The sequence below is a fragment of the Vicia villosa genome, linkage group LG7, assembly GCF_029867415.1.
Source record: "Vicia villosa cultivar HV-30 ecotype Madison, WI linkage group LG7, Vvil1.0, whole genome shotgun sequence".
NCBI lineage: Eukaryota > Viridiplantae > Streptophyta > Magnoliopsida > Fabales > Fabaceae > Vicia > Vicia villosa.
Genome location: NC_081186.1, coordinates 12,635,120 through 12,649,459, shown reverse-complemented (window position 1 = coordinate 12,649,459; position 14,340 = coordinate 12,635,120). Strand labels below are relative to the sequence as shown.

Genomic DNA, 14,340 nt, shown 5'->3' with positions numbered 1-14,340 from the left:
AAAATTAATTTAATGTTTAAGTTTTATTTAACCAATTAACCATTTTTTTTATATACATAATTTCTGAATTAACCAATTTGTTTATTAATTAGGGTAATTAGGTAAATAAAATATTTAGGTTTAATCTTAACGTAGTTTTTTAACCCTGTAGGTTTATTTTACCCATTAGGTTTTTTTAGCCAAGAACCTTCAAAGTTTAGGCTTGCCTTCTCTGTAATTAAACATTGAATTTCTTCAAACACACATTCTCTTCTCATCCCATACTCTGTGATTGTCGAATGTCTTCTTTAAATATTTTGCCTTTTTATCTCTGCCTTTATTTATTTTTATTTTTTATTTGGTTTCTGCCTTTATTGTATTCCTTTTATATTTTGCCTCTATTTTCCTGCAGGTGTTTATTGTAATAGTTTAGGTTTATAATTCTTGCCTTTATTTTTCTGCCTACAGGTGTTTATTGTAATAGCTAGATTTTGTAGTATATGTTTATAACTGCGTGGTTAGTAATCCTAGGGAGTGCAAGCCTTGCTAAAATTAACATAGCTCACTAATTACAAGATAAAAATAACTGAATTGAAGCACCTGATTGTGCCACACACACACCCTTGGGGTAACCTCTCTTGTTGCCTTTGCCTTCATTTGTAAAAATAGTCAAATCCCTTCGAGCGTAGGGATACCTTAGCACATGCTGCCTACGAATTCAAATCATCATAGTCCCTTCGATAAAATATCATAGTCCCTTCGAGTTGCCTACGAATAAAATGATCTTGTCCCTCGATGTTGCCTCGATAAATGATGATAGTCCCTTCGATTGCTAAGGTATCTTTACATGTTGCCTAAATGACTATTATATCCTTCCCTTAGACTACCTGCCCTCTTTATTGTAGGGACAGTCTTGTGGCGAACGATTATTCTCGATGACCCGATACATCCAATTGAAAGACTTCATGCCCTCTTATGGTATGGATAGACCCTTTCGCCCGAAAGACTTAAAGAACAAGAAAGACAAACTTAGGGTAGTTAGTTCTCAATTGCTTGCTCAAATTCAAATCAAAACTTTCAAATTACTTTTCACACCTCTCTTTTCAAATACTTTTAAAACAAGGCTACGCTTATTTACAAGCTAAAGTCCTTAACGAAATCTTTTTACTATTCACACACGACACTTCAAAATTTTCAAACAAACAAGTGAGCTAAGAAATTAAGAGCCCATGGATAACCATGGATGCAAAGGGTGTCTTACACCTTCCCTTTGTATAACTTACCCCCCGAACTCAGTTTTATTTAAAAGGTTTTTCTTGTTCTTTTAGCCTTTCTGATATTTGGATAAAATAAAAGTCGGTGGCTATTCTTGCTTACCGCAACATTCTGATAAATTCAGTTCACCATATTACAATATCATATATAATTCTTACCACATATAACGTCATATCACAGTTATATCATTACAACATCACTACATTGTCACATTAACCAAATCATGCACACAATGTACAAAACACGCCATAAACGAAATAAATCAAGATTTTCAAAATAAAGTCAAGTTATTGTTTTTTTCTTTATTTCATATGGTAGAGCATTCAACTTAAGCAACAACGTCCAAAACGGCGTCTAAAACGGACTTACGGTTTGAAAATTAGAGCTGTTTGAAGTTAGGATAGTTTTCAAAGCGTGCTGCTGGAATTTGTACTGAAACCCGGTTCCTCCCACATGGGAACCGGTTCCTGGAACCAAAAATGCTATTTTTAATGTTTTAAAACAGTGGAACCCGGTTCCTCCCTCATGGGAACCGGTTCCCACGAACCCAATAGCTGAAAAACATGATTTTTAAGGCTTTTATGCATCCCAAACACATACCAACTCATACCATTACGAAATTGATCACCAATAACATCAAAATACTCCAAATACATGATTCTAATCCCTTAATTCAATCCTATCATCATCAAAATCATAATACCATATAATTAGAGTAATCACCCCTTACCTTGATGGAGATTCTTGAATTGATCCTTGAACTTTGGGGTTTTCCTCCTTCCTTTGCTCTTCTCACTTCTACGATCAAAATCGTTTCTCCCAACTCTTCTCTTGTTCCTTTCTTTTCTATTTTTCCAATAATAAAATAATAATAGAATTAAGACTAAGTGTGGAGCTTTTTACTCCATACACCCCCTAATTATCCCTCACACCCCAAAAGTCCAATATTCTCTTATTTCCTTGTTTTATGAAAACATAACATAATTTATTAATGGACTCCACAACTTAACACCCCCTCATTACTAAATACCACACTTGGCCTAAAGACCAGTATTCCATAATTCCTCCAATTATTTCAACAAAAATACCAAATAATTCTAAATAATAATTAAATTTCCGATTAAATTAAAATTAGAAAATATAGGGTGTTACAACTCTCCCACACTAAAAGAGTTTTCGTCCTCGAAAACATATTTCAAGTGAAAGTTCCAGATAGGAGTCCTTCATCTGACTCTCCAGTTCCCAAGTAACATTTCCCTAGTCGATCCTCAAAATTAATCTGACATAATCAATAAAAAGCATGTCTCATGCATTCAATCTCAACTCTTACGTCGCATTCGACCACCCCACAGGTGTACAACTTGCTATGTCTCCAAAAGGTTAATGACAATGAAACATTGAGGTGCGACTCATACAATACACCCAATAACTAAATAATATAATTACACAATCAATGGCATGATCACACCTGATAAACACTGCAGTAATGCATTCCATCTATCAAACGTACCAACCTTAGGCACACTTTTCCATCTGAGCGATAAAACAATACTTACACTTTTCACCAATTTCTTCCTTCAAGAAACTCAATAATAATATTCCTATACCATTGAATTTCAACTATCTGACTCCTCTCAAGTCACACCAGCAATTATCCAAAATGTTACATTCCGCTTTTGCTGCACTATTCTGATTACTTATTACAATCATCATCACCAAGTTAGATTTCTTAGTTTTACCCAATTCCGACTCTCTTTACTCATTCATTTAAAATCCTCCCTTAACATTCGTGGTACTAATTTATCACTCAACAATACTTACACACACTCAAAAACAAATTCCTGAGCTACTACATCTATTAAAATATTGCAACCATCGGAACGAGTACACATAAGTAGTTATAATCACACTCATCAGCCTCAATATACCATTGCTTACAAAATAGCTCAAACTGAGTCCCACTCTCTACTAAGAATCAAATCAACTTCGTCCTTCATAGGGTATAATTCCTCATTATATTTGGAAATCTACATAACACCTTACAACAACACAGAAACTATTATAGCATCATATAGTATCAACTCATCGTCTTAACTTCACTGAATACATACGCATCAACCACGTACAACATAATAACATATTCATCATCTCGACAATTATTCAAAAGGGTTCTGATTCTCCAGCACAACATCCTTACATCTACTAGATCCTAATCCAACATATAGATCAATACATGTTCTCTACGTAGGCTTCCGACATATTAATTCCTCACTGCCCACGAGTAGTACTCATAACACTACTCCACATCACACTTTCGCTGCGCGACTCTGATTACCCGTCTTAAGTCATTGTCCATTATATTGCACTCTTTCATATTCACTTCTTCATAAGTTCACACAACATGGTGAGTGATTATTTTCACGGTTTAATATCCATCACAACTTATACCATTAAGGTAACAAAACAAGTTCATCCCATTTATATAATTCCATCTACTACCAACAAGAGATTTAGGGTGAAGATAGTTGACAACCATATTTAAGCATAAACCGTCGTCACTACATAATAGTGTCCCTTTCCGAGTTTGCACCCAAACTCATTAACATCGTCATAGTCCAATAGTTCACTCTGAGTCTTTACAACTCGCACACTTCCCTCTCATTGGATCTTGTCAGTGAGATACCAACATCCAAACATTTTACATAATCTGCTTCATGGTCACTTAGCATCACACACCCGTTAAGTACTTCCAACTTCATAATCACTAATATACTCGTACCTTTCTATTCATCTCGTTCTGAATCAAAATCCTCATCTATCAAAAGACCGCGATAACATTCATAACTCATGGTTTTACTCCCAATCCCATGACGTCTTTTTGCGTCCAAATATCATTCCACTCGGAATTTCAACAAAGTCTTCCTCACATCAATAGGTGTTAGAAATTTTCTACAATTATTCTTTTATACTTGTCGTTACTTTGGCATCATAACTACGACTTCAACTGTTCCCAAAGTTTGTTCCACCTTTACTACTAATTCACTCCTCACTAAAATCCATCGGCACTCAAATCATCTTTATTACCGAACATCTCATCAACTTATTCATCAACAACATGTTCTACTCAATTTCGTTTCAAACAATCGCGTTAGTAGGCATTCCTATTCAACAAGTTTCACACTTCCTTTACCGACTTCAAAATCTCTCTTTATGGATCAACCTACTGTATTTATAAATCTCTTATAGGGTATAACATAATCTCTCCTCTTCGTAGGTTCAAATGGCACGTTAATCCGCACCCGGAACTCAAGATATGAATTTTTCCATCTTCATTCAAAATGCAACATCGACATCATGCAGCGACGCTCTATACGATATCTCGAAAACTCTTCAGATGGTATATTCAATTCTTAAAATTACTTCTCAAAAAACCTTCTAATTATTCCGTCAATCCGTTCAACGCTGACACTGACATCCCGTGCAATACCAATAAACAAGTCTAGTTCTAAGACAAGAGTAACCGCAACTTCACCTCTTTCCAACATCAACCTGTCACAGTTAAATATGTTACAGCTGCTGCAACCATTTTTATAACAAAGTTCATCTCATTAGCTTTCCGACGCTTCAAACGGAACTCAAATCGGATGTCCAGAACTCCAGTTATGAATTTTCGAAGTTTCATAACGAATCAACAACTTTCCTGCGTTTTCTTACAGAAATTCCGCTCTAAAACTCATCATCTTCAAATCAATCACATTCTAAACAGCTCCTTATCATATCTCTTCACTTCCAAACATTCTTATAACTTGAGCAACACATCCCATCGCCGAAGTGCGATTTCTGAAACATGACGACCGCAACCCTCTTTGCAACTTGCAGCTAAACCTCTTCCGAGACGTAAGGCTACTCAACTGACAACTTTGCAGCCCCTTAGCAGAGCTGATACATTGCAACTTCCTAATTTTCTTTCCTACAAATGATCATCAATTACCTCTAATCATCTTCCTTCAAGGTGTTCTAACTTAATTACTAGTCAAGTCTTAATTTCAAGTCACCTTCGATTCGGAAAACAACACTCCAACGACAGTTGCACTGTTGCCAACAACAGCCTATTGAATCAACCATCTTACAACTGAAACATAATTGGGAAGTGAAGCTTCTCCCCCACTTGTTTCAAACCAACTTCCGCAACAAACAACCAAGTACCGACAGTAATCCACTCACATGTCGCATACCAAGGAATAATATGCCGACAGTATTCAACTGTCGTGCAACTCAACTGACTCGATAATTGGCCGGACAGACCGACCTGCTCTGATACCACTATTGTAACACCCTTCTAAATACCCCGAAAACATAGTACAAAAATCAGAGTTAAACATGAATTCAAAGGCGTCACAATTTAAAACAATTATACATTCCAGGTGTAATCATACTCTAATGAGGAAACAACATGTAATTAATTCAAACTCATGTTTTATCACAGCGGAAAATCAAAAATATTTGGATACTCCATGAAAACATCATTCATAAGGATCTAAGCCTTTTCTACCAACAAAAGAGAATTATCCAAACCAAATAATAAAGGAACAAAAGAGTATGATAACTCTAAAAACATGCGTTCCCCAGTGTTACAAGTCTCAGAGCATGACACCAACACCTATTTATTAAACTAAAGACATGACTTTACAAGCCATCCTCACCGATCACTTAAGCCGCTACTTCAATCTGAAATCATCAAAGTAAGGGCGAGACTACATCATAATTAAATAGAATTATAAATCATCAGATATATAATTCATAAGAAATTATCCACCCTACTTAGCATATTCAGATTAATCAATTCATACCAATCACAAGCACAAGTCAATAGTATGCACCAATAACGCACAACACAATCATAACACCGGATTTCATCCTGACATGTTACAATTTATACAAAGACGATGCAGACTCTTATGCATGTGATACCATACATGGGTTAAACCCATCCGACTGATTTATTCATCACCGAGATACAGCCCAACCGGCACAAATTCCACACAATGGGAATGATGCCCACCATTTTATCCACAACATCACCGGGATTCATCACCAAAATGCATATGAATGAATGCACACATATGACATACTTACAACATCACCGATCCAATGAACAACATCATCTCACATAACTAGACATAGTTATCACCAACCAGTATGTACATATATCATTCATCATTCCAAACAAATCAATTATCATTATACGATCACAACAATCACCACTAGATCAAAATGAACAATGTCATTACCAATAACTCACCAAAAGCAGCACTGAATGATATATTCGGTTTCATCACCATCTACAATTATATCATAGATAATTCACACCACATATAACATCAAATCACAGTTATATCATTACAACATCACTACATTGTCACATTAACCAAATCATGCACACAATGTACAAAACACGCCATAAACGAAATAAATCAAGATTTTCAAAATAAAATCAATTTATTGTTGTTTTCTTTATTTCATATGGTAGAGCATTCAATTTAAGGAACAACGTCCAAAACGGCGTCTAAAACGGACTTACGGTTTGAAAATTAGAGCTGTTTGAAGTTAGGATAGTTTTCAAAGCGTGCTGCTGGAATTTGTACTGGAACCCGGTTCCTCCCACATGGGACCGGTTCCTGGACCCAAAAATGCTATTTTTAACGTTTTAAAATAGTGGAACCCGGTTCCCACATGGTAACCGGTTCCCACGAACCCAGTAGTTGAAAAACATGATTTTTAAGGCTTTTATGCATCCCAAACACATACCAACTCATACCATTACGAAATTGATCACCAATAACATCAAAATACTCCAAATACATGATTCTAATTCACAAACAACATACCATAACACCATGTAACACTACTACATCATCAATTGCATTCAATTCATCAAATCATGCATGTCAGTGTTGGTATTTCACAAAACCTAACATCCCAAATAGAGATTATAATCCCTTAATTCAATCCTATCATCATCAAAATCATAATACCATATAATTAGAGTAATCACCCCTTACCTTGATGGAGATTCTTGAATTGATCCTTGAACTTTGGGGTTTTCCTCCTTCCTTTGCTCTTCTCACTTCTACGATCAAAATCTTTTCTCCCAACTCTTCTCTTGTTCCTTTCTTTTCTATTTTTCCAATAATAAAATAATAATAGAATTAAGACTAAGTGTAGAGCTTTTTACTCCATACACCCCCTAATTATCCCTCACACCCCAAAAGTCCAATATTCTCTTATTTCCTTGTCTTATGAAAACATAACATAATTTAGTAATGGACTCCACAACTTAAGACCCCCTCATTACTAAATACCACACTTGGCCCAAAGACCAATATTCCATAATTCCTCCAATTAGTTCAACAAAAATACCAAATAATTCTAAATAATAATTTAATTTCCGATTAAATTAAAATTAGAAAATATGGGGTGTTACACCATCAAGGATACAGTTACTTCCACTCACTAATTCCACACAATGGGAATTAGCGATCACTGATCCATCTTCATCGGGATGCAACCACCATATGATTAAGAAATGCATGCATCATCTATCACATGCTAATCACCACTTTAATCATATGAACAACATTATCATAATTCAACTTTATCACACAGTGCAAACGACAATAACACCTTTCACAATCGTGTACCGAGTACAACAAACCAACACAACAATAGGGGATTTACGTCATCACCATACCACATATAACGCATCCATCACAATTCACCATTTCGAAAAATACAAGTTTTATAAAATAAAAATGAGCTACTGCTCTTTGGGTTATTTAACTAGGTAGAAAATAAAATTATCGACTCGACGTCCAAAACGGTACCCAAAACGGACTTACGGTTCAAAAGATATGAGTTTTATAAAAACAATTATTTTTCAAAAACATACAGCGGTAACCGATTACCCTAATCCCAGTAACCGGTTACTGCATCTCATGTAACCCAGGATTCTGTTTTTAATAGAGGTAACCGATTACCTCCATTTCGGTAACCGGTTACTGCCTCCCAAACAGCAACAATTACATTTTCAAATAGTGGTAACCAGTTACTTCAATCTCAGTAACCGATTAATTCGTACCTGCAACCCCAAAAACCAGTTTTTACAACAACTTAAGTTCCCCAAACACCACCCAATCGAACCATTATGATTGTACAAAAAAAACAGAGCCAATTTACAGGTAATACGTGTTATATCATCTATCAAACAACACATCCAACATCATCAATCATCACAAACATGTAATCACACAAAATCTAAAACCCCAATCTAGAACATAATTCTCTATTGAATCAATAGCATACAAATCTCAGTCCTAACGTCTACAACCCAATAATATAGGTTAATCGGAAAAGTGCCCCCTTACCTCGAAGGTTGATCAGGATTCTTCCTCTTCCTTGCTCTTTCGCATTTCCACGTTCTCTGCTTTCTCCCAGTTACTCTTCCTCTTTCTCTTTTTCCAAAATTCTTGTTTTATGTAAACACAACATAACTTTAGTAAGGCCTTAGATTTATCACCCTCCCTCTTACTAATTACAACACTGACCCATTACTAATTATTCCATAATTTCTTCTTCAATCTCATTTTAAATACCGAATTTATAAATAATTAATTTAAACTCTAATTAAATTAATAAATAGAAAATATGGGGTGTTACAAAAATGACAGACAACAAAAACTGGGGAACTAGGAAACGTCGCCAGATAGAAAGAGTTTCACCTCTAAAGGCAGCATCTGTAGGAGGAAAAGGCCTGGTGAGCCAGTCTGGACCCTCAGTATGATTACTAAATGGGGCCATTGAAGGGTCAAAGTCGACAGGGTTCAGCATGATGTCGAACATAAGGCGAAGCACGTCGACATTAGGGAAGTTCTTGTCTAGAGTAAAAGGAATTAGACGTTTCTAGACGAGGTGATTTTCTTTGGGGGGACACGCTACCCTCTTCATCCCATAGGTTTGAGGTATTTGGCAAAAGTAGCATTAAGCCATAGCTACATAAACCAAAAGGGGCCATGAGCCAGGACATTCTTTCTTTTTGACTTTTCATGGTCGAGGGTCCTGATCTGGTACGTCATGTCAGTCAACGAATCATAGATAGAGGATAGGATCAGTTGTCCAAGGGAAACATCATGCCCTTGATGCACTTTAGTAGCAAGGAAAGAAAATTATTTGGCCACTTGCATCGACCTAGAATAAAACACGAAGAGAAATAGCCAAAGAGTCAGAAGTGCCACATGTTCTTCATCAATTACTAAACCTGAAGTCCTGGCACGGTGGTCGATGAAGTTGTTATATGTGGGTTTACGAGTTTCACCAACGTCAAACTTCAGGGGGTGGCTTCTGTATCTTTGTAATGGAAGATTGTGCTAGTCAGTTTCAAACCTGTGATAGCCGCCATGTCCAGGAGATTTGGTGTAATCATGCCACATCTGGTGTGGAAAGTGTTTGTCCCACCTTCCCAAAATTGAAGAGTAGCAAGCAACGTGCCACAAGATTGTGGTGGACCACAGCGAGAGATTTTCAAAATGGTATAAATGCCTAATTGCTTCCAAAGATCCAATTTGTGTGGTTCTAATCGATCCATCCAAGCACAAAACTTATGACAGTTCCTAGGGGGCAGTTCTAAAGTTTCTATCAACATAATTTAAGGAAAGAGGCTGTTGAAGTGAAACTAAGGGTTTTGTTAGATGACAAGTAGGGAAAAAGGCACGGTTTTGACAAGTATTTGTGGTTGACGATCTTCAGGAAGTGGACCCAAGAAAGCTAAAGGTTTCTCGTTAAGAAAAAGTGGAATCAATACCTGAGATTGCCAGATTTTTGTTTTCTCCTCAACGAAGGGGGGTTCAGGAACGTATTCAGCACTATTAACGAGTATATGTAGATGGATTTCTGCAGTAGAGAAGACTGGTGTAGGAGATGCCATTGATGGAGAAGATTGAGGAAGAAAATGTGCAGGTTGAAGGTTAAAGATGGTGAAACAGAGCTTGAATGTTTGAAATGAGAGAGAAAGAAAAGGGTTGAAGAAGACGAAGAAGGGTTTATAAAGAATAAGAAGAGCCCTAAAGGGGGAAAAATGTTTGAGTGGGTTAATGCGCGGGTACCCACGCCCGTAGGTTAGTGGATGCATGGAGCGAAGTGGCAGGTGAGGGACGCGCCACGTAGCCCGCTCAAAAGCAATAGCAACAATGATGCGACTGCTGCGCGTCTCGAGGAGAAATGGGAGACGTTACCATAATGACGTGACGTCAACAATAAGGAGTGAACAATCACCCCACCAAAAAGAAGTGGAAATGTTTAAGTAAAGGATGGTGTCGGCATCTTAGAGACGCTATTATCTCATTTGAAGTCGACATTCGAAAAGGGCATCTCTAGGGGGAAATTTGTTAAGGAAAAAATCAAGGGAAATATACAATCAAGAGAAAAGGGCTCACAGAAGAAGGGTTCAGGTCCTACAGGTGGGATTTGCAAGAAAACCCAGGAAAATGACAAGACATGAGGTTAGGCTGTTAATCTGAAAATATCCACGTAACTGAGGCATAGCGTCGACTTTTGGTTTTGTCGACAAAGAGGATGAGTCAAGACTTAGAAGATTTATGACAAAAAGTATACTGAGGGTCACTGTCGAAGGAAGGAGCTAAGCGGGCTAATTTGAAATTAAAATTCTAGCGGTTGACAAAGAATTGGCTTTTAAAATGAGCGCCAAAGACATGGGGGTGGTTGTGTAGGATCGTGCAACCGATTGTGTGGTTGGCAAGAGGTTTCTAGGCTATTGTGTAACGTGTAGGCCATTATACTATTGTATTATAAATAAGAGATCCCATCAGAGGATCAGGGGTGTTCGCTTGTACTAAAATCACTTACAAAAAACTTCATAATCCCAACGCGAGGAAGTAGGAGTTTCAGGAGTGCTGATGTACGTGAATCACCACTTTTATTTCAATGCAATTTCCATATTTATCTGTTGTTCCTCTTGAACAGTTCGTTTTACTTTCATTTTCTTTTGAATTATCCTTTTCGTTGTTATATACGTTGACAATGATTCCATTACGATGATGGAATTCACCATAGATACAGTCGTCGTGCATTTCTTTTGAACGATACCAGTTAACACTAGTTCGATCACTAGTTACATTTTAACTTATGATTGTGTGGAAAACTTAGGTTATTTGAACTTCTGAGAGAGAAGCGTTCCTCTTGGAATCAAGCCTTTGTCGAATCAGACAAGCCATACCCTAATTACATTATCCGTGTCTTAGAATCAACTAGTCGATTCTGCAAGTAACTCTTCATTCAAAGACCTTGGGAGGACTAGCGGTTATTTACCATTTCCACAGTAAACACTAGGTCCTAGATGTTAAGAAGTTTTTTAGATAGTTAGAATCATTTATACATGGCAAGTATATTGTGCAGCTAGTGCACAATAGCTATAGTAGAGATTATATCGTATTAGTTCCTTTAATACCATTGCAAATTAAATCGAAGGGATAAACCCACGTAGTGAGTTTGGTTTTATATTCTTCAAACTTTATGCAAGGAAGAACTTTGATAATAACATGAACAAAATACACTGATGATGTCATGGGGTATGTAACACTTGGAGCTGCTTCCTGAGTACCTATTCTCTAACAAAAAGACATGTCCAACTCCCGATAACACGAATTTATATCATATATTTGGCTTAAAATCCATAGATATTATTAGCATTTTAATTTAATTATATTGTTTTATTATGATATTATGCGGTTATTTACGATGTTTTAGGTATTGCGTTCGTATTAAGACTATTCGTGAAAAGGAGAAGAATTGGAGCAAAAAGCATCCATATTTATAAAAGAGAGGTGCTAAACAAATAAAGGGGTGCAAAGAAAACCCAATTATCCAAAGATGAAAGCCCAGCCCACGAAGGAGCTGGACATGACCACTTCAGCGCATGGCCCACATTGAAGAAGAAGACCAAGTAAAGAGTGGAGACGTCTGTCTCCCACTCTCCTTTCCACGTCCATGCCACGTCACGAAGAGGAGACGTCCGTATCCAACCGTCCCTAAAAGTTCTCCACTTGAGACGCACGTCTCAAGTCTGTTGTCAAAGTCTCCTGAAAAAGTGGAGACGTGTGTCTCCCAATTCCAAGTCAAAAAGTTGCTATTTTCAAGGAACGGAACTGAAGACCCTCAGCTATAAAAGGAGGTTGATACTTCAGTCTTCGAGATCCGGATTTTTGCTAACGAAGTGCTGCCAAATTTATTTTCGAAGCATTAATTTCTTTTCTGCATTTTATTTCACCGCTTCTTTTTCTCACAACAATTTCTACACCGGAGATTGTTGTGAACCTTTCATAGATATAACCTTACGTTAGATTTAGTTTTTATTTTCCTTGCCTTTAATTTTACGCCCAATAATATTTGAAGAACAGTCCAGCCAACCTGTGGCGGAGGTTCGAGTACTTCAAGATTCAGATTTATTTCATTCAGGTTTATTATTTACTGCCTTTATATTATTTAATTGCATGATATATTGTATGTCTTTTAATATTCCTTTTATTATAAACCGAACAAATTTATGCATGTTTAACCGTATCAATATGTCTGGCTAATTAATTAAGATATCGGTATGTAAAGTAAGTTAACCGCGGGATCTGAAATAAGTTGGCTTAATTATGTTTTATTAACTATCACTTGTTTTTGCTTTTATGTCTAATTTAATTAATAGAGTCTTAAAATCAATAGAGCGAGAGTTTGAGGTTTTAAGGCCGACAAAGGTTTAAATCAATAGAGCGAGAGTTTCAGATCTTTAACTGGATAGTAGACATAAGGCATTAGTTTAAGGATGGCGAAAGTGTATTCAAACTAATTAGAAATTATTTACTTTCAAAAAGTGTTTTTAAACCCGAAGCGGGATGGCGAAAGCGTACGTTAGGGAATACTAGCATGAGCCGAGTCAATAGAGCGAGAGTTTGAGACTAGGAGATTTAAGTAGATAACGACTTCATAAAGCGAGCATTTTATTAACTATGTTATTTTCAAAAAGCTTTTCTAAATCTAATGGGATGGCGAGAGCGTACATTACGAGTTAGGATAGTAGTCTAAATCAACAGAGCGAGAGTTTGAGAGGAGGACTTTTAAACAACAGAATTAATAAAGATTTTTAATCAAATAAGAACCATAGCCAATGGACCTTCGGATCGCCTAAGTTAAACGAAATACCTACTAATATCCATTTATTATTATATTACTTAGACTTCACAATTACATTTCCCTTTAGAAACAACCAAGATATTAGTAGCCTTAGCTTTACATAGTAACCTTAGATAAAGGTAGATCGATTCATAGTCCCTGTGGATTCGATATCTTTTAAAACTACACGACACGACTGTGCACTTGCAGTTATCAGATTTATAGACACGTAAAGTCGCGATCAAGTTTTTGGCGCCGTTGCCAGGGACTGTTTAAGTCGATATTGTAACTCACTGTTACACCGTAGAGACTAGGGCAATTCTTTCCTTTCTCTTTGAACGATTGTATGCCAAGTACTCGTTCACAAGGAGGGGAGCTAATTCAACGGATTAACGAGATCGAACGCCTCTTTCCCTTCTCCTTGAGAGATAGAGCTAGAGCGTGGCTTCAATCCCTGCCCTCTAATTCCATAACTACATGGGACGAACTAAAGAGAGTATTCTTAGCTAGATATTTCCCGCCTAACAAAACTGCTATGCTAAGAGGTCAAATCAACATATTTACCCAAAAAGATAACGAATCACTCTTTGAAGCTTGGGAACGATATAAGGACATGTTAAGACTATGCCCTCATCATGGACTCGAACCATGGCTGATCATCCATACTTTCTATGGTGGTCTACTTTATAACACTAAAATGACTATAGATGCCGCTACTGGCGGAGCTCTAATGGACAAACCCCATGATAAAGCATACAACCTCATAGAAAACATGGCACAAAACCATTATTAATGGGGAGGAGAACAAGCTGCTCTAGAGAAAACCCAAACCAAAGGAGGAATATACGAAGTAAGTGG

The 14,340-nt window shown here is 36.8% G+C and overlaps 1 non-coding gene across 1 annotated transcript; it reads right to left on the bottom strand.

Moving 5' to 3' along the window:
* Positions 1-14,017: 14,017 nt before the first annotated feature.
* LOC131621154 (small nucleolar RNA R71) lies at positions 14,018-14,124 on the bottom strand. The gene has a single exon (XR_009289482.1). It is a non-coding gene; the product is annotated as a small nucleolar RNA R71 (small nucleolar RNA).
* Between the last annotated feature and the right edge of the window lie 216 nt (positions 14,125-14,340).